The sequence below is a fragment of the Solanum stenotomum genome, chromosome 8 (assembly GCF_019186545.1).
Source record: "Solanum stenotomum isolate F172 chromosome 8, ASM1918654v1, whole genome shotgun sequence".
NCBI lineage: Eukaryota > Viridiplantae > Streptophyta > Magnoliopsida > Solanales > Solanaceae > Solanum > Solanum stenotomum.
Window position 1 is genome coordinate 25,189,220 of NC_064289.1, and position 23,678 is coordinate 25,212,897.

Here is a 23,678-nt window from a genome sequence, read left to right on the forward strand (position 1 = left end):
CTAGGTGTGGTTCGATGCTTAGGTGGCCCGTGGGCCTAGTTCTTCCGTTGCTGGAGTTGTCAACAATTACGGATCCTACTTCAGTGTTTTGGTGGCATCCTTAGAGGTTTTATATGCTTGGATGGGTCGATCATCAGTTGGATACTTGATCATTTCTATCTGTGGGTTAGATAAGCGTGACTATTCCAAGATGGGTGCTCGATGGATATGCATCAGACTAGTATGGTGGAAATGTGGTAATGAGAACGAAATTTTTTCTAGAGTCGGTGATGGTTCGTGTGTTGTGAGAGCTTGGTGACTGATTTAGGTTCATCCTTGATTTTTCTGTGGTTATTGATTCCGAAATTTCTCTCGTGGTTACATTATTAGGGGTTTGTCATGGTAAATTTGTTGTGCTTTTGAGATCTTAGATTCAGATTCAGTTTTTGAGTTAGTCGGTGGTTCGAAATAACCCTTTGAGGGTTAAGTTGTCAAGGTTGATTTGGGAATCCTTTTTATGGATTTTTGGGATAAGGTTTAAGAATGGGTTCGTTTGGAATAGTAATTATTGAGTTCGGAAATTTTACCTCGGGGTTGATAGCATCGAGTATTTTTGCCTTCTTCTACTTTATGTTCGAGGACGAACATGATTTTTAGTGGTGAATAATGTAATGACCCTAAAGGTCATTTTTGGAAATTTTCATAAAATGACCGTTTTACCCCTCCCGATAGTTGCCCCGAGTCCTAATTGTTGTATTTTCGAAGTTGGTTTGAAGGAAAATTGATGAAAAGTTGAGTTTTTGGAAAGTTGAGTTTTTAAGAGTTAAAGTTTGGTTAAAAGTGCTATTTCGAGTCATTTGGAGTTTAGACACTCGAATTGGATTTTCGTCGATTCCAGCAAACGGGTCTATGAGAATTTACGGAGTCAAATTTGGAGTTAAAACAAAGATTTGAGGTCCTAAGTTGCAAAAATTGTGAAATTTTGATCAAAAAATGACTTTGGTCAACAAACGAGGTTCCGGTGCTCGAAATGGAATTCCGAGGGCACCGTTGGATTCAGGGGGTGATGCTAAGTCTAGAATGAGTCTTGGTTGAATTTTAGAGGCCCCGAGTGCGTTTCGAGTTTTTGAGCCTAAAGTTAGTTTCTTGACGCCTTATCGGATACCGGGTCAAGAATACCTCGAATTCAAATTCCGAAGATTTCATTGAGTCCAAAATGTCATTTTCAAGCTAGTAGCATATTTGGTTTGTGTTCGGGAAGTGCCAAATGAGTTTTGGGTGAGCTTTTAAGCTTCTTGGATGCTTTGACAATATTTCAGCAAATTGTGGCAACTAAAGGGTTCATTATTAGTTTTAAAGGTCAAAAAATTATTCCAAAGGTTCTGAAATTTTGAGCATGAATTATAGGACTTTATCTGCAAATTTTGGTGCATTTTCGCTAACCCGAGATTGAACTTTTCTCGCAAATAAGAAATAATTGTTTACCGAGTAGAATTGATATTTGACTGGGCAAACGAGTATGAAATTGAACTCGGATTGAACGAGCAGGTCCGTATCATTATTTAAGACATTTACAAAAAAGAATCGAGTCATTTCACTATCGTATGAGTAAATTACGATCTTTTTAGTGAAAGATTAACTGCTGTTTTTCTGGTGCATAACAGCCATGTACTGTTATAAAAATCTCAGACTGTGTTCATTTGGTATTTTGAGCATATCGGGAGTTCTAGAGATTGGAATGGAGTGATTCTTACAGGTTTCTTCTTGAATTAATATGAGGGTTAGTATTCAATCTTCAATTCGACATTTTCTCATAATTTCTTTATCTGGTTTTTTTTCTATCCGTAAATCTCTTGGAAAAAATTGAGGTTTTATCGATGTGGACTCCCTTTTTTATGAAAAAGGTATATTTACGATCCTTATGTTATGGGTAAACTGATTTTAACATAAAATTATTGATTCATCGATTATTTTCATCATATTAACCGCGTACAATTTGGACTTTCCTAGTAAAAATAAAGTTTGATAAATTGAGAATTTCAAGGTCGATCTTAACTCCGTTTTTGATGAAATTTCATATTTGAACTTATCTAAGCATGGGTAAGATGTTTTTCAAGAGATATTTCATTTTTGAGTCGGGATTTCGGATCCGAATATTTTAGGCTTCTTCAAGAACGTGGATTTTCCTTCAAATTGAGTTTGTGAATTGATTTCAACTCCGTTTTAAAATTGGTTTTCACCATTAGCTTCCAAATACTTTAAGGATCTTTTTACATAAAAAATTTCCAGATTTGGATATCGTTTTCTGGTATGAGACTTTTGGACCGTTTTGCCCTTTTCCCCTAAATTTCTTGATTTTGGTGTCATTGGACTCGAATTGTGATTGTGAATAATTGTTTGAATAGATTATCGTGATCCGGATTATACTCGAAAAGGAAAAGGCTCAAGTCAAGTAACTTTTGTAGTTTGTTTTAAGGCAAGTGGTTTCCAAACTTTGTAAAACTCTTAAACTACGCATGACTACTTTCCTAATTGTGTTGGGGAGTAATGGGGATTGAGGATGAGTTTTATTTGTTGATTGAAATTGTTGTAAATGAAAGATGGGGAATAAAACGAGCTAAATGTGTTATATGTGACTTGAATTTTGTTGAATAAGTCATGTGATAACTGATATTAAGGGGATAGAAGAGCATGAGTAGGCTATGATTGATACAAACATTGATGTTGAGACAGATGATGTGTAATACTATGATGTGTTCGTGATATGGTTGTGATTGAGACATGTGATGTGTAATACTATGATGTGGTCGTGATATGGTTGTGATTGAGACAGGTGATGTGTAATACTATGATGTGGTCGTGATATGGTTGTGATTGAGACAGATGATGTGTAATACTATGATGTGGTCGTGATATGGTTGTGATTGAGACAGATGATGTGTAATACTATGATGTGGTCGTGATATGGTTGTGATTGAGACAGATGATGTGTAATACTATGATGTGGTCGTGATATGGTTGTGATTGAGACAGATGATGTGTAATACTATGATGTGGTCGTGATATGGTTGTGATTGAGACAGATGATGTGTAATACTATGATGTGGTCGTGATATGGTTGTGATTGAGACAGATGATGTGTAATACTATGATGTGGTCGTGATATGGTTGTGATTGAGACAGATGATGTGTAATACTATGATGTGATCGTGATATGATTGTGATTGATGACATGTGCATATTCATTATTCATCCCATGTGTGAACTATCTGTTGCATGAGTTCTGAGACACTGATATGAGGATGGATGGATATGAGACACAGTTGAGACTAGCTCCGGCTAGAGATATATGAGATGGACTAGCTCCGGCTAGCGATTTGGATGCCGATGGGATCTGGTTCCGGCGGTGATACATGGTCCATGTGTGGCCCCCATGGGTTCTGATTTGAGTATTCAGCGCGGACTGATTACGTCAACAGATGTGTATCGTAGGACAGACATGCATCACGACTACATGACATCATTATTGCATTTTGCATCGTATTTGCCTTATCTTTGTCTGTGATGTGTGGATTGTATCGATTTATCCTTCTTATGTGGAATTTGATCTACTTGCTCTTATTTGTTGATCTGAGGTTGATGAGGATATACTGTTGGTTCTGGCTGTTGAATATGATCTGTTTAGTATAGGTTGGTTGGTTTGCTGCTAGATTGATGTTTCAGTGGTTCGGTTGGAATTGAAAAGAGTTGTTTGTAACTGTTAGTTTTGCTTAGTTTAGAGTTACTTGCGAGTACATGTGGTTTTCGGTACTCACCTTTGCTTCTACACAATTGTGTAGGTTGACAGCTCTCTTAGATTCGGCTTAGTATTTTCTTTAGCAGATTGAGCTTCGGGACATACTCGAGAGGTAGCGGTTCATTCCAGACGTGCCCTTGAGTTATCTTTACTTTCAGTTTTGTTCTATTCAAGAACTATACTGTGAGACTTGTATATTTTTATTCGAATTCTGTATTTAGAGGTTTGTACATGTGACAACCAAATTTTGGGTAGTGTTGAGTCTTAATTAAAGTCTTCCGCTTATTTATTATCTTTTATTCTCGTATTTCTACTTCTCTATCGTTGTGGTTGGGTTAGGCTGACGTGTCCGGTGGGAAACGGACACGTGCCATCACATTCGGATTTGGGGTGTGACAGTTAGAGAGTTATCCTGATTTGTTTTTTTTTGTTCTTAAGACAACAGAGTGACTTTATTTATTAATGTTACTTATGTAATTTAGATTGGCAGGAAGATTACTTAAAAATCATTATTACTATGTAAACATTGCTCTTTTGTTTTACTAATTTATCATTTCTTAATATATATCAGTCTTTTCGACAAAGAAAAGTTCATATGACTTCTAATAACACCAGTTGAAGTCTGTATTATTTATTTTTTATTATTTATTTAATAGCTAATTTTTATCAGATATATATTTTCATTAATGCATATATATATATGTGTGTGTGTGTGTGTGTGTGTGTGTATGTGTGTGTGTGCGCGCGCGCGCGCGTGTGCGCGTGTGTGTGTGTGCGTGCGTGTGTGTGAACTATATCTTGGACGAATCATGCTTCGTTGAATAAATTGAAAATTGTTTACAAATATATGAACTATATCTTTGTTGGGTGTAAGATAAACATGTGATTATATATATGATTTCACAGATAGAATATATTCTTTAATTAATTTTTAGTTCTTTCGGTTAAAAAAAAGAAAATCTTTCTCAGTTAACTATGGACAGTCAGATATATGTCTTTGATTTATGTACACAGACAATCAAGAAGTCAAATATGAGAGCCAACAAAAAAAAAGGTCATCTATTATGTCACTACTTATAAAAATAAATACTAATATACGAAAATATCTCTAAAAAAAAATGTAGTTGTTCTCTATATGTCCATATGACATCTAAACAGATTAAGTAGAATACACGTGCAAAGCACATCTGGTTATATGAAAACAAAAATACACAACAAATATCGTCTATAAGGTAATATTAGTGAGATACGACTAATTACATGATTGAACCTCATCAAATTGAAATAAATATATACATTATTGCATTTAACTAATAAATTTTTTCATTGACCATCGTCATAGATTCGTGTTAATAAAACATATATATGACTATATTGAACATGCACAAAAGATTATATATATATATATATATATATATAAATATTACTATATTATAGAAGACTCTAGGAATTACTACCAATGTGCCAATAAGATCACTATTAATGTCCAATATATTTATAAAATATATAAGTGGGCCCCACCACCTTCCACTTAAATACTACATATTATATATTATTAATTACTATACTATAAATCACTACTAATATCCAATATATTTATCAAACTATATAAGTGGGTCCCACCACCTTCCATTTAAATACTACATATTATATATAAATTGCTATACTATAAATGACTTAAATACTCCATATTATCTATTACAATAATTAACAATTATTTGACACTTTAAATTCTATCAATGCCATATAAATTAGGATAAAAAACCTAACATATAATATTTAAATATATTTACAAATAATATAAGTAATACTATACATTACAATAATTAACAGCTTAATTATTTAAAACTTATATAAAAAATTTAATTGACTCTCTAAATTCTATTGGTACCACATAAAATGGATTATATAATAAACATATATTGTTTGAAATTGACGAAAAAGAAACAATAAATTACAATAATTAATAAAAAAAATAGTCCACTCCAAAAAATCTATCAATTAACAACATATATTGTTTGAAATTGACGAAAAAGAAACTATAAATTACAATAATTAACAAAATAAATCTCTCGACTCCAACAAATCTATCAATTAATGCCACATAAATTGGGACATGGCAAATAACATATATTATTAAAAAATTAGGTTCAAAATGTACTAAAAAATACAATAATTAACAACTTAATATATTAAAGAGACATATAAAAAGAGTTAATATTTGAAATTCTGCATCTACCACATAAATTAGAACAAAGAGACTAATAAATATTATTTTCAAAATTATGTTTAAAAAAAGTACTACAAATCACAATAGCTAACAATTTAAAATATTTTTAAAATCATATAAAATTTTCAATAACTTCTCAAATTCAATAATATGACATAAATTTTAAAAAAAAGTGTTATAAATCATAATAAATAGTACAATATTTCAACTACTTTAAAATCATTATAAATTGTAATAAATAATACAACAATTTAAATTACTTAAAATTTAACGACTTAAATTTCTTTTTTAAATGTATTAAAATTTTGGTTAATTGTCGAAACTTTACATGTGCCACATAAATTGGAACATGGACAGTCACACATACTTTTTTAAAAAAATTACATTAAAAGTATTCTATCAATTAACAACATATATTGTTTGAAATTGACGAAAAAGAAACTATAAATTACAATAATTAACAAAATAAATCTCTCGACTCCAACAAATCTATCAATTAATGCCACATAAATTGGGACATGGCAAATAACATATATTATTAAAAAATTAGGTTCAAAATGTACTAAAAAATACAATAATTAACAACTTAATATATTAAAGAGACATATAAAAAATGGTTAATATTTGAAATTTTGTATGTGCCACATAAATTAGAACAAACAGAGTAATAAATATTATTTTCAAAATTATGTAAAAAAAAAAGTACTACAAATCACAATAGCTAACAATTTAAAATATTTTTAAAATCATATAAAAATTTCAATAACTTCTCAAATTCCATAATATAACACTTAAATACTACATATTATAATTAATTACTATACTATAAATGACTTAAATACTCCATATGATCTATTACAATAATTAACAATTATTTGACACTTTCAATTCTATCAATGCCATATAAATTAGGATAAAAAACCTAACATATAATATTTAAAAATAATATAAGTAATACTATACATTACAATAATTAACAGCTTAATTATTTAAAACTTATATAAAAAATTTAATTGACTCTCTAAATTCTATTGGTACCACATAAAATGGATTATATGATAAACATATATTGTTTGAAATTGACGAAAAAGAAACAATAAATTACAATAATTAATAAAAAAAATAGTCGACGAAATTGACGAAAAACAAATTATAAATTACAATAATTAACAAAATAAATCTCTCGACTCCAACAAATCTATCAATTAATGCCACATAAATTGGGACATGGCAAATAACATATATTATTAAAAAATTAGGTTCAAAATGTACTAAAAAATACAATAATTAACAACTTAATATATTAAAGAGACAATAAAAAAAAGGGTTAATATTAGAAATTCCGCGTGTGCCACATAAATTAGAACAAACAGAGTAATAAATATTATTTGCGAAATTATGTTAAAAAAAAGTACTACAAATCACAATAGCTAAAAATTTAAAATATTTTTAAAATCATATAAAAATTTCAATAACTTCTCAAATTTCATAATATGACATAAATTAAAAATAAAAAAATAATATATATTGGGCCCCGTGCTGGCACGGGGTCCTATATCTAGTATATATTAAAAGCATGAAGATCCTTAAAAATGTTGTTTGAGCTTTTTGCCTCATTAAAAGATTTTGTTTTAGATAAAATCGTCTTTTCACCATTTCCTTCAATTATTATATCATTATTTTAAATTTTTAATGATATTAAGTATTGACTATAATAAACATGATAAAAATTGAATGGAAAAGATTTTCTTGTTATGATTAAATTTCTATACCGAGAATCAAATTAGTAAAAAAAAAAAAACTCCAATATAATTGAAGAGAAAAGTTGGAAAAACGTGCCAAAGAAAAAAGGCTTCTCAAATTATTTTATTACTTATTATATAAGTATGGTACTTGGACTTGTAGACTACAACGTGTATGCTACTTTTTCTTTTTTGGTCAGAACGTGTATGCTACTAATAATTGAAATAATATCTTTTCTTTGTATAGATTAATGATTATTTTTTTTACCAAAGATTTATTTATTGTTTACCGAAACTGATTTAGAATAACAATGGTTTGGACATGTAGTTTCGGTATTTTAAATTGTATTTTTTTCTTTAAAACATGAAAATTTCATAATTTCTGAAAATCATCAAAAAAATTCTAATTTTTTTTGGGTTTTCCACCTGGTGACCCGTACCCACATTGGAGTCCAACTAAATTCGGATTCGTGCCTGGAAGTCCAACATTGGGGGGTAAACGCTCACTAACAAAGGCAATTCCGTACCCAAGGGGGCTCGAACCCGAGACCTCTTGGTTAAAGATGAAGGAGTACTTACCACTCCACCACAACCCTTGTTGGACTCTAATTTTTATACAATCTTACCAAATAAGTATCAGAATATCCTAAGGTGCCGCATTAATAACTCACATATCTTTATTCTCCTGTTATAAATAAATTCTTGCGACTATATACTGTTATAAACTTTCAAATACACATAATTTTACAAAAAATCATCAATCCAAAAAAAATTAATAATAGTATTAACTAGTTATATTCTTTAATATAATCATTTCATATGTTACGAATAATCTATTCATGTTGGGCGTTAGTCTTTTTTGCAAAATTTTACTATGATGAATTTATTTTTTATTTTTTTTGATGAATTTTTTTTTCACAAAATATAAATTTATAAATCAAATTTTATACTTAAAATATTACAATCACAATTTGAAAGTTAAAATCCCATCTTTTCTAATAATTGTTTGAAATTAAAATTTGAACAAATTTTATAAACAAACATTAATTTTAAATCAAAATATCATATTAGGATCCCAAATTCCAGATATGACCAAACGACTAGTAACGTTGAGTCCTATATACATGTTAAGTTGTCATCATATTCTCTCCATATATGTATATTAGTTGTCATCACATTCTCTCCATATAAGTATATTTTAAATAATAAAATATCACTATTAATTTTTTCATCAACATCACTACTAAAATATTGTTTTGACTGTAAAGAAAAATGACATGTGGCATTGTGTTCGTACAAAAATAGGAATAGTTGAACCAAAAAAGAAGTTACCGATATTGGAGTCTGACTAAGTAAGTATTTGGTCATGCGATATTATATCATGAGATAGAATCAGTATTTGGACATGCAATTTCATGCTAATTCGGTCTCATGATTTTATTTCATGAGATGGAATCTCATATTCTCCAAAAATCATAATTCGGGAATTCCATATTATGATTTGGGATTTTTTAAAGGAAAAATTACAGAAATTCCACCTTTTAGTTTACTTATTGCCATTATCCCCTATAAGTTTTACAAATCTCCAAAATCCCTCATTTTCGCGCATCAAATCAGTGTATCTCTCACATCAGATTAGTGTATCATGTATAAAATGTACATCAGATTAGTGTATCATGTATAAAATGTAATGTATCTAACTTAACGATTAATGTATCTCGCGCATCAAATTAATGTATCAACGCTTATATTATTGTATCCATTTGAGAGATTTCTGTAATTATAAACTTTTAAGGGATAAATTGTAATTTTACCTTAAAAATATGTGATTTCTGTAATTTACCCTTTTTTAAATACAAAAATTGATCCACAAGTTTATATTTTGTTAAAACAACCCCACATTTATATCTACTAATTAACCATTTATTTCATATGTAAATAAAATTATTAATCACATCATTACTTTTTATAATGTATTATTCTCACCAATATAAAATTTATTATTACTTTAAATTTGGTGAATATAAATGATAAAGTAGGAATTGATATAGTGAATATAAATAAGAACGAAGGGAGTAATACTTTTTTGGTTTTTCATAATAAAAAAAAACTTCTGTTTAAAGCAATTTAATATGAAAAAGGACAAATATGATGTATGTTTGATATTCTCTACTTCCAATATGTTTGATTTTAGCATGAAATTAATGCATTGAAAATGTGTAATTGCACACAAGTGAAATAAGACATGAACCATTATGATATTGACACACAAGTGAAAATTGTCATAGCTTGTATAGTGTTACATAATTATTTGCGAGAATACCAAAAGAGTGATGAAATATTTATGGTCTATAAGCATGAAAATATAGTTGTGAATGATATTGGCCAACAAATGGTTCAAAGTAACAATGTTGGTTTGTCTTCTCGGTCATATGATCGAGAAATGAAAGTTCAACATGAGAAGATTGTTCGTACTATGTGGGAGAATTATATTAAAAACTAGTACACTACAATTTATGTTCAATTTTTTTAATTGAATTAAAGTTAGATGAAACAGTTACTTAAGTGGAGAACAAATAACTTTGTAATAATTTACTATGTGATTTTATAATTTTTTGTTTATTTAGTAAGATTGAATAAACAATAGGGCTATTTTAATAATTTTACAACTTATGAGATTCTTATGTTTATGAGAAAATATACAACACAAAAATTTCATATCGGATGTCCAAACAAACTTCAACTCCATGTCATGATTTCATATTATGATATCACATCATGATTCCATATCGCATGGCCAAACAGGCCCTAAATTTAGATTTATGCAAAAAAAATTCACATTGAAAGATAGAACACTCCCTAACAATAACGATTTTGTACCTAGAGAAACTCGAACCCGCAATCTATAACAACTTATTAATGTTGAAAAGGAGAATACGAAGTTGTCGTTGTTAGAAGGTTTTAGATCCTATTGAATAGTAAATTTGTTAAAGGAAAATGAGTCAAATAAACTGTATCGAACTTTTAGAAAATGTACATTTACGTCATTCGTATAAGTTTGATTCATTTATGTCATTTTCATTTGAAAAAAAGACTCATTCATGTCATTATTTGTTAACTGAAATGACATAAAAGAGCTAAGTTTTTAAAAGATGACATATATGACTCTTTTCTCAAAGTTCAATGTCATATTTGAGATTTTTCCCTATTGAAAAAATAATTTAATTAATGATATGATCGAATCATAATTGACCACGTTTAAGAAATGGTTTCGGCAAAATCGAACTGTAACAAATAAATGTTCTCAAATGAAAATAACATAGATGAATCAAACTTTTAATGGATGACATTGATAAATGTTTTTTTAAAGTTCAATGACATATTTAAGCATTTTTCCTTATTTAAATAATCACTTGAGTTAATGAATTCATTTATTAATAAAGTACTTTTTTATTTTATAGCAATATTAAATTAAGTTTTCTATTCTTTTATTTCCTGAAAGATCATATACGCCAGAAACATAAAGTTACTGGAAAAAAGAAATCATTGTTAATATGTAATGTTTTTTTGTTATAACTGTGCAACAAAGATATTGTAAGAATCAAGGTATAAACAAAGAAATAAGATTTATTGTCCTTAAACAATTTAATAGTAAAATGCGTAATTAATTATCCCATTAAATTAGTCATTAGTGACTTTGCTTCCATGACTAATATTCAGTATCGAATATCATATCCTTATCGATCTGCAAGATCATGAGGTAGCCAGAATATTTTTTGAAAATATTATAAAAACACCTCATGGTGTCGTTATATTATTTTTTTTATTTACAAAAACAGTTCACACGAATTTGTTATTTTACTTATATTTTTTTTTTTTATTAAAGGTGACTTCTATATAGACATAAAAGGCATATAACAACTATATGTCTATTTATAAGCTCTACCGGCAAAACAGAAAATAATAATTCATAACAATTCACAAGACAATTAACAACACGCATACACATAGAAACTGGTTTGATTTCCGTTCGAGTTTTCGTATGACGCTCGTGCTTCTTCTTTAATTAATTTCATTACACAGGTTCGTATTCGACTCTTATCTATTTATTCTTTATAATTTATTGTGAATCAAATTATGAACAATTTATTTCTATGATTTCTTATATTATTTAGTATGCAAAGTTGATTGATTATGCAAACTTCTTTTTTTATTATATAAGTTATGTTTCTAAAATATTATCGATTTATTTCTATGTTTAATTTATTTATTAAGATAAGAATGTATTCATAAAATAAAACAAAAACAAGATAATTGATTATATATCTATGAAAAAAAATAATGAATGAAAAAAAGAAGAAGAATAAGAACGGAAAGTACGATAGAAAAGGGGGTTAGAAAAGTTAGTAAATAAAGGGGTATCATTTTATGGGGAAATTGTATAAAATAGCAAATTATTAATTCAAATTAAATGCTATAATCATCGTTTGATTTAATTGTAACCCGTAGCAAACTGTTGTCATTTCGCCTCTCCTTGAATTTCTCGCTCGCCACTCTCGTTTCTCGCTAGGCAGTCTATCATCGCCTCTCTCACTTTATACAAACACAAATGTATAAAATGCATTTGTGTTTATATAAAGCGAGAGAAAATTGTGTGTGTATATATATATATATATATATCTTTTTGTTCCCCTCTCTCCCCTCTCCCAGATCTCGCTCGCCACTCTCACTCGCCTCTCTCACTTTATACAAACACAAATGTATAAAATGCATTTGTGTTTGTATAAAGCGAGAGAAAATTGTGTGTGTATATATATATATATATACACACACACATACATATCTTTTTGTTCCCCTCTCTTCCCTCTCCCAGATCTCGCTTGCCACTCTCACTCGCCTCTCTCACTTTATACAAACACAAATGTATAAATTGTGTTTGTGTTTGTATAAAGCGAGAGAAAATTGTATATACAAATACAAATACATATATTTTCGTCCTATACACTTATGATTATACAAATACAGATCTTCCCCTACCCAGTTTTCTTTTATCTTTCTCTCTTTCTCACTTTATACAAACGCATATTATACAATTGATTCTTTTGTATATGTATCCTGAAACCGATTATAGAATTGCTTCTTTTGTATATGTATAGCGAAATATACATATTAATAGCGATAGCAAACATAAAGTTTGCTATGGAGCGCAATTATGCAAACTATAGCTATAACATACAAATATAATTTTTATGTTTGCTATATGTGAAAGTGGTTTTTTTTAATTTCATAAAAAGTTTAGTTTCTTACTTATTATTTCCTTGTTATTAAAATTATAAGTGAAATTTAAAGTCTCTTTTATTATTACTCAGTATTTATTTATGGTTAGCTGTATATGATTTTATTAATATCATGTTAGCATGTAATTAGTCGTTGCTATAATTCCTTATCTACTTTATTTGATATGTATTTAAATCGTTAAGTTTTTAAGTTTTTGCTTGGTTATTAAATATTTGACTGCTAAATTATGTTTTTAGTGAGTCATAACGATTAATTTTTAACAAAAAATAATTTTGTAATGCTTCAACATTTACCAGAATGTTTGGGATCTTAAATAATTTTGACAACTTAATTTTAGTTAATTGAATTGTTAGGAGCATGATTCGGCCGATATAATAATAGGTAAATATTACGCAAATTTTAAACTTGACATACAAACAAATGAATAATTAGTGACAAGCTTGGAGCGTTACTACTGGTACACCACACATTAATAAAGTAAGACGGTTTTAAAATATGTTCAAAATAAATTAAAGAATACGGATTAAACAATATTTTTAGCTCATAGACCTAAGATGTTCAAAAATTAAGTTAAGTAAAATATAAAAGCGACCGTGCTAGAATCATGGGACTCAAGGGGTGCTTAATACCATCACCTCGGTTAATAAAGTTTTTTACCCAATTTTTAGTTTGTACACCAATAATTAATAGAGTCAAAATTTCTCTTTGAATAGAAATTTAAATAAGGTGACTTGAAATACCAAAACTAAGGGTGTCAAATGAGCGGATTGGATTGAAAACAGGGATAGTAAAATGAGTTGAAATAGAAATTGGATTGGGTCTTGACGTGCCCAATCATACTTTGGGCTCAAATGGATTGGACTCAAATGAGCTAAAAATCAGGTTGGGTCATCACCCACTCAATTTGACCCGTTTAATCTAATTTTAACATATTGTTATTTAACTTTTATAACCACAATTTGAATTTCAACTCAAGATAATTTTATTAAAGAAGTTATAAATTGATAGATAAATCCTCAAAGGTATAAAATAGATAATAATTCATGCCTTCAACATAGGAAGATACAAAACATCAATGCAATTAAAGAGTCTTAAAATTAATTGAAATTGGAGATTAAATTGGACTCAAGTGAGGATTCTCTTGAAATGAGTTAAGACTTGAATGAGTTGAGACTAAACCCAATTCAAATTATCTTTAAGCTAACCCTTAAAATTCTAGGCAAATTAAGCGGGTTACCTATAGTTGGGCTCATTTCTAACACCCCTAACCAAAACCCAATTTCATATGGTTACTCTATATATAAATAATTTATTTTCAAAAACGTCACTTTAATTGACAAAATCTTCTTTTTAAATCCTGTAAGTAGAGTAAACTATAGGGGTGTGGCAAAGTTGAAAAGGTTCTTACGCCATAGCATAATCTACAAAATCATCATCACCACCTACAAATTTAAGGCATCATTCCTACTTAACCAAAAACACTCCTATTATATATGAATTAAACGCTACATTAAGTAATAATTCAACATCTTTTAATATTATTGGGTTTTAAATTTAATGCTTATAAATATATTTCAACTTGTAACTTTATATCACCAATTAGGGGTAAAAAATGAGTTCAACTATAGCTAACTTGTCTAACACTCCTAGAATTTAAGGGTTGAACTTAAGATAATTTGAATTGAATTCAATCTCAACTCATTCAAACTTTAACCCATTTTAAGAGAATTCTTGATTGAGTCCAATATAATCTCTAATTTCAATCCGTTTTAAGACTATTTATTTGCATTGATGTAAATGTATGTTCATATATTGAAATTATGAATTACTATCTATTTTATATCTTTTAGGATCTATCTATCAATTTGTAACTTTTTTTAAAAAAACTTTCTTCCGTTGAAATTCGAACTGTAGATATAAAACTAAATAACAATATATTAAAATTATTGAAAGTAAACGGGTCAGGACCCAACCCGTTTTAAGCTCATTTGAGTCCAAAGTAAACTTGGGTGGGTCAAGAATCGATCCAATTTCTATTTCAACCCATTATAATATCTCCAAATTTCAACTCAATCCACCCATTTGACGCCTCTATCACCAGTGTAACTTGCATGTAAATTCTTTGTGTTTTCATTATTTTAGGAACTGAATTGAAACCTTATTTTATTTTGGCATAATATATAAATATGACCCTTAACTTGATTTGCTGGCAACTATGACCTTTAACTTTGGTTCAACACAAGTAGACATCTAAACTTATAAAAATGAACAAATAGACGCATTCATCTTACATGACAATTTTATGTCATTCATGGCGTCCTATGTGTATTATGTCACATAGAAAATGTGTGTCTACTTGTTCAATTTTATACAAATTTAAATGTCTACTTATGCACACACAAAGTTGAAAAACATAGATGTTAGTTTTTTTTTTTACCACTAGACAGTGTCTAGCGGTCTTTTATTAAACATAAAAAATATCATTAGGGACAAGTACAAGCAAGGGGGGCTAGGCCTTACCTTACTAATCCTAATGAAGTACCTAACTTCTGCTACCTAATTACAAGCATGGAGAAAATAAGAGCTAGAGAGAACTAAATATTTTCTTATCATCACAGAGTTTGTAATACACTCCATGACGATATTACAAATGAGGATGCTTAAATAATGTAAAAATATGTCAATCAAGAAGAAAATTGAGTTAACAGCCTCAAACTTTCTATTATAAAAGCATGAATTAAAAAATATTGATTGTCCATCAAACGTAACTTGAAGTATTTTTCTCTTGTCTTTTTCTTCAAACATATTCAACAACACTTGATGATTCATACCTTCTTTATGGATTTATTGGATCTAGTTGAACCTATTGATACTGTCAAATGGTTTTGCTTTGCTTGTTGCATCGGTATGTGCCTTGGAACAAACTCCTCAGTCATTTTACCGTCCCAACTATGTTGCCTTCCATGTGTCTTCTTTTTTCTTTTGTTGCTTCCACGTCTTTGTTGCCTAGGTGATATATCCCCTTCCCTAGCCACTCTATCAAATCAAATGTCCAGCATATTGTCTTCCTCATCTTCATCAACAAAATCCTCACCCAAATCCACTTCATCTTCATCAAGAGAATCCTCACCCAAATCAATTGTATTTGACACTAAGGCCCTTGACTCATTCTTCTTTGCAAGCACACATTTAGGCACAAATACGGGAGCTTCTGGACTTAATTTGCTATTTAAAGCAGGTGGTGAGACTTGTTTTTCTTGGATCAAATTATTGTCATTCTTTGTTAACCTTACTTGCTTTCCAGTAGTCTTCAATAAAGCATCAAAGTTATTCGAACATAATAGGTCTCTTGAGGCATTACTAGTAACTTGCCTCATCTCACTGTCATGAGAATTTCCAGTTGGACCATTTTCACTACATGGAGAATTATTTTGAGTAGTAGGGGAAATAATCCGACTACTAGTTGATTTTTTGTGTGCAACCAGTGTCCAGTTTTTAGTTGGATTCTCGTTTGCAGCTTGCAAAACATACTGCCTAGAATTTTCAGCATATTCAACATCAGATGTATCCATTAGTTTTTGTCCTGAATCCATTAATTTTTTCCCTGAATCAACTCATGGCGCATCAACCCCAACTCTTGGTGTTCCCCCTGCGTTTTTAGTTGCATTAGACATCAAATTCAACCCAACTTCTTTTGATTGCACCTCATTAGTAGCAGCCTGTTAGTTATTGTAATCACCTTTATTTTCGATAATTATTTGAACACCAATTTTACTTGTATCAACATCCATTGAGTCTACACGATTTTGCTCGAAAGTGGAAGCAACCAATTGTCTATCTAAAGAAGTAGCTTTACTTTGATCGACATCTACAGTCTTTCTTTTTTCATTTAATATTTCTCTCGCATCACCTTGATACTTTTCACTATCAGCCCCTTTTAAAGCAACTTCAATGGTATCATCAATTTGTTTGTTATTTTGATTTATTTTCGAAATCAAACGACAACTATCTTCATCATGACCTTGGTGCTTACAATAATTGCAATACAAAGGTAGATTATCATCTACAATCTCCTGAAAAACCTCGATCAACTTATCAGATTTTCCATCCACAAACTGCAACCTTATACGATTTGGAAGCTTTTCCATTAGATCAAGTATAACCTTGATCCTAGCCGTGCTAGGTCTTGACTTGATTTGAGTATCTTTATCTATAGTTATTGGTTTCCCAACTACTGATGCTATAGACAATGGAGACTTCTTTGCAAACAAAATTGAAGATAAGTTCGGTAAAGAAATCCAAACCACAGCTAACGTCGTTTCCTCCTTAGGGTTATATCCAATGGACCATGGAAAAACCCTACATTGGTACTCCTCTCCATTGTAGAGAAGATAATTAATTGAGCGAGATAAAACTAGTACATAATCTTCATATTGATCAAACCTCAACAAAATTTGTCTTGGAGCAAGTAAGCCAATTAAACAAATGCCCTTGGTACCAAGATGTTTCGGTAAAATTGACCTTAATAAGTTCAAATCTGGCGCACCATGGGATAATTTAAACACCACTGCTTGATGTAATCTTCTTCGATCACAAAGTCTTGCCTTTCCTCCATTGAAAACGTGATAATATGTTCTCCATGAATTATTTCGATTGATTTTACTATTGTTTTTTAGTTAATTAGGGCAGTTTGTTTAGGATTTATAGTATTGGAATTGAAAAGGGTGGTGTATGTGGTGGTTTGGGGTGGTGGGGCGGGCTGGACAGCCTCGAAAGGAGGCCGTCCAGTGGCCATAGCAGCCATGATAGATGCGCAGCTGCTGCCTATGTAGGAGCCACCAGAACCCTAGGTCGGCAGAAAGTTACATAGATGTTAACTGATTCAAGTTAAAAGACATATTTATGTATTATGTCGGTTATTTACTTGAAGAACTATGAAATAACTTTCTTTTTTAAAAAAAAAAGAATAATTGGCTTCAAGTTATTAATTATCTTTTTTTCAATTATAAGTTCAAAATTCAATCGTAAGTTATAAGTTGAATTCTAAGTAAAAAGTTGAATCATAAGTATGGTGCTACTCGACTAGAATGGTGATTTAAGATCACGCATTACTATTATTTTGGTTCAGCCAAAGAAATTGGGATCATATCCATTGCTTAAATAGCAAGGATACAATAAGCAACAATAGATCCCCAAGCAAGCACATCAACAATATTGAAGCCAAGTGGGTCATTAGACTTTAGCAAACTTATATATTTCTTAGCCCTAACATCTCCAGCTTCGATGTGAGAAATTCCATTCTGAGATGGCGGGCACATGTTTCGCCACATTTTCTCTCTGGAAATTAAAGAAAACAAACCTTCCAAGGAAAAGTGAAAGCCCAGTGCTCAAACTGATGGCAATTTGAAGGAAATAAAATTACTCAAACTAATAATATATGCATAAGTGAAAGACCAACGATGGTTATATAGATGAAGTTTATTAATCTACAAATAAGAGGTGGGGGATTTATTATATAAATCAATAACTCTTGTAATTTTGTACATTAAATGTATCTCTCTATATTCAATATGCAATAAGGGCACCCCTATTTATAATACTAATAACCAAATTAAATTGAGACTATGGAACCTATAAAACTAACAAATTCTAATTGAACATAAATGAATAAATATCATAAATAATAAATCCTAAACTAGTAAGGAATTCTAAACTACTTAGGAATCCTACTGTTGGTTTACTTCTTACACAATTGATGGATTGAGCTCAGCTTTCACAACGAGATTTCAGATTTTTTTTATCATGGGTTTGAAGGCGATTGGTTTGTTGAGGAAGAGGGAAGAGTTTGTGGGTTTATTGAGAGGTCTGAGACCTTGGAAAGTTGGTGCAGAAAATAGAGTTGATGCCATTTTTGAGTTGTGTGTAGCTTGGTTGATATTGAGGATTTGAAACTGTTATTGATGCAAATTGGGTGTGTTGGGGAGTATATGTCATGAACAAGATTAAAGAGATGATTTGAGATTTAATTTGGTATGAATTTATTTGGTTTAGTGGGTTGGGTTTGGATAAAAGAAGAAAATTGAATAATTTTAGTTGATTTGGAATTTTTCATCCAATTGAGGGACAAGGATGATAAGTTTATTAATGGTAGGAGTATGAATAACTTGATATTAATGATAAGGTACTTTCATTTAAATTTAAACTTTAGATTAGTCTCTTCAAAAAATTCAAGCTTTAATTTTTTATTCAGATTGCTCTCATCTCTATGTTGTCTTGATGGTCTTATTTCTCTGCTTCTTGTCTACCTGTTGTAGCCAATTCCCTGATTCATACTCATTTGCTCATGTTATACTTGGTTGGTTCTTTTTAGAAAAAAAATTAGGGGAAGAGGATATAAGGGAGGTGATTGCAAGGTGGGGAATGAGCCCTTAGTTGAAGGTTCATTTAGTTAATTAACTAGGCTATTAAGATTTCCTGACTTATTATTATTATTATTATTATTATTATTATTATTTAGTTTAGTTCAATATGACTATGGTGTGTCTTGAGTGAGATTTAAGGTCACTTACCTTATTTTATGACAATTAGTTTGTAGGGTTTTTGTGTATTTTTTGTTTTGCGAACCTTTTTACCTTGGTCTTGTAACTAGCTAGATATTTGTGGAGGACAAATTCCTTTTTTGTACTAGAATTGTTGAAGCATTTGATTATTGATATAGCTTTCTTAATTTACAGATTTAGATGCTTATTTTGCGCTCCCATTGAAACGGAAAAGCTGTAGATAATGATCTGATAAAGTTTAATATTTTGACTGTGAATCAAAATAACATTTAAATGACATCTGTTGGGAATGGATGTTATTGTTGAGGAACCTATGGATGGTCAAGTTAAGACTCATGCACCTCTGAATGTTTCAACATCCCAAAGGGAACTTGTAAGTAATGAAAATTCTCAAAGTGCTAGTCCCGAAAGGCTAAAACCCCTCAACTCTGATAATTTGGGTTCTCCATCAGCAAAGTTTCATCAGATAGTTGATCGAAGAGATGAGTTTTCTCGAACTGAACCTTCTTCTAGACCCCTTCATCTCCGTCAACGTATTACTAAACTATTTTCACGGAAATTGGATTGGCCGGCTATTAGGAAAATGTGCAAAGAGTGGTTCAAAAATCCGCTGAATATTCTACTTTTTATTTGGATTGTATGTGTAGCTGTTTCTAGTGTGACTATGCTTCTTTTGATGATGGGGGTGTTGAACCATGCCCTCCCTAAGAAATCTCAAAGGGATACATGGAATGAAGTGATTAACCAAATTCTTAATGCATTGTTTACTCTCTTATGTTTGTACCAGCACCCTCAAAGGATATCTCACTTTAATCTTTTATTGCGATGGAGGCCAGAAGATATTTCCAGGCTGAGAAAGGCTTACTGTAAAAATGGAACTTATAAGCCCCATGAATGGACACACATGATGGTGGTTGTCGTATTACTGAATCTCAACTGTTTTGCTCAATATGCTCTCTGTGGGCTTAATTGGGGTTACAGGAGGTCAGAAAGACCAGCTACTGTGGTAGGCATATGTCTCTCAGTTGCAGTTCTTGCACCTGCCATTGCTGGAGTTTACTGTACGCACAGCCCTCTAGGAAAAGATTATGATACTGAGTTAGACAAGGAATCACAAGTTCAAAAAATAGCTGCGGAGAGCAGCAGTGCTAGCCAACCGAGAAGAATAGCATTGGAAAAGAGATTTTCTTTTGCATCAGATAAAGGGAGAGTTGTTGAAACTAGACCAAAATGGAGTGGAGGCATTCTTGATTTTTGGGATGATATTTCTTCGGCATATCTCTCTTTGTTCTGCAGTTTTTGTGTTTTTGGTTGGAATATGGAGAGACTTGGGTTTGGAAATATGTATGTTCATATTGCAACTTTTCTTCTCTTCTGTATGGCTCCTTTCTGGATCTTCAATTTGGCTGCTGTTAATACTGACAGTGATACTGTTAAGAGGGTATTAGGAGTTACTGGAATTTTTCTTTGTCTGTTTGGGTTACTATACGGTGGTTTTTGGAGGATTCGGATGAGAAAAAGATACAATTTGCCTCCTTACAATACTTGTTGTGGTAAACCTTATGTTGCTGATTTTGCACTATGGATTTTCTGCTGTTGCTGCTCTCTTGCTCAGGAAGTAAGGACTGGAAATTCCTATGACATCGTGGAGGATAAATTTCGTAGGAAAGATGAAAATATATCACCATTGCCCCGTGAGGATGGGCGATATGAGTATACTTCAGGTCCTCCACTTCCAACAATAAAAAGCCCCAGCAGATTTGCAGATGAAATTCCTAGTCCTGATAGACATGAGCAACCCTTTCATACAAAAGGTCAAAATGTGATAATGATACCACCTACTCCTTCAGTTATACAAAGAGAAGATGACAACCTGAACCATAAGTTGCATGCCTCTCTAATTCTCATTTAAGCTATATATAGGTAAGTTGTATTTCTACATTTTAAACATGTTGTACAAGTGTTGGTTCATGTTTAGATATATTAATATTCTCTGTAATATCATTGCACTACTCTTATGTGTTTTCATCACTTATTTTACATCATGATGATTTTCAAATTCTTTCTTTCTTACTTAAACTTTGTATCAAGTCAAACTATATTGTATAAAATGGGATAGAGCTAGGGAGTATCAAATAAGATCGAAATTATTGTTACTCACTTTGACTTTGTAGGGATCGAAGTATTCCAATTATAGTCGCTTATTGTTCATCATATACCTCCTTTAAAGACCTTGAGTAGGCTTAAAATTTCTCCATTGTTGCTTATTTGGAGAGGTAAGCATTGATTATTATTTTTTTTAAAAAAATTCTTCTCTTTATTCGTTTTTAGGGATTTTGATTTCTTCTCTAAATTTTTTGTATAAAAAATAGAGATAGCTATGAAAGAGGTAAAACTAACTTCGAATAAGATTTGTATAGACAATGAAGATACATTATTGAATGCAGAGGTGAGCTGCAGTCATGGTCTCTTTCTCTATGTGAAGACTTTCTGATCCGACAACAATAAAGAAAAAATAGTCTTTTTCATATAATGATGAAAAAAATTAAAGTATTATCAAAAAATAAAAAAAAGTCATCCTTTTTTAAATATATTAAAATAAAAAATAGGTTATTTTTATTTTTAAACGAATAAAAAGTAGGTCTTAAACCCTACATATTTATATTTTTTAAGATTTCCCACTAGATATTATGCATTTTTAAAAAAAAGATCTTATTTTCTAAAGATATAGTACATATCATTTAATAGGAAGCATTGCTAAATATGATTAATCTCATAATTGAAGTGACCAGCTTTTAGAAAAGGCCAAATATTAGCCTCAGTGATCGACTCAAAATTTTGATCATGTAGAACCTCTAATAAGTTGCCACGTAAAAGTGAACCTGTATGATTTTTCATGCACACATGACTTTGTCTAGTTGGTTTAAATGATACCAACTTTGAAAATATAGGTAGTATTTCTGTTGGATGCATGACGTAGGCCTCATTTATTTTTATTGAGATTAAGATGTCTGAATATGAATGTCATCTGAATGATTAAGATTTTGTTTGTAGATCTGAACATTAAATTATTAAGACTATTTTTAAATATGTTAACACAATAAATGTTCTAATTCAAATAAAATAGTAGTTAAACATTACATTAACAAAGTACTAGAAAAAAATGTCATTTTTTGATAAACATTAAGATATTTGAATTATAAATAAATAGTTAAAATTTGATTAAAATAAAATGAGACTACATTGACTGCGTATATAAATTATAATAATGAAAATAATTGCTAGAAAAAAATGTAATCATCTCTTTTTGAAAAAAAAAAAAAATTCAACACAAACTAATCTTAAATAAATAAGTGAAGCATCTCTATGTTCTATAATATGTTTGTTCATGTACTCCTCTAAAAAAAATTAATGAATATGATACATTCAAATGATTTTAAACAAATTTATAAAGAAATCGTCTTTCGATTTCAACAACATATTTTATGAAGTTGCTTTGAATTTTAATCAAATAATTTTTTTTACAATAAATTTGATCCAATTCTTAATAAACAAGCAACGGGACAAAAATTAAAAGTTTAAGGGAAATAATTTGGATAACTAATAAAGTTGGAGAATGAGAGGATTGAAGAAAAAACATATGGAGCACAAGCATGCCATGTGTTTAAATCTATAGTTCATTTTATATATCATTCCAATACATGCATGCCATGTGTTTAAATCTGTTGTGCCGTAATTTTACTAATCTTAGCAAAATCACTATTTTGAAATGTTCTAAGTATAAATCAATTTGAGAAATACTTAGAAAGAGTCGCCACTTAATTATTATTTTTTACAGAAATTAAGAAAACTTATAATTTTCAAAGATTTAAACAGAAAAAATCATTTGAAAATACCAAAGAGGGTTCGGTGTTCAATTTACACTTCGAGAAGGGTTTAAGCATTTGAAGTGCCCGCTAACATGCGATTGACCTACGACTTGACTGAAATATATTTGACTATTTTTTAGAAAAAATGTGATTTAACATAAGAATAATAATTTACAATATTTGGTTGACTTTGAGAAAAATAGT

At 30.3% G+C, this 23,678-nt stretch overlaps 1 pseudogene; it reads left to right on the forward strand.

Annotated features, from left to right (window-relative positions):
• Positions 1 to 21,005, forward strand: part of LOC125873648 (uncharacterized) — a 53,582-nt pseudogene extending 32,577 nt beyond the window's left edge.
• Positions 21,006 to 23,678: the final 2,673 nt, after the last annotated feature.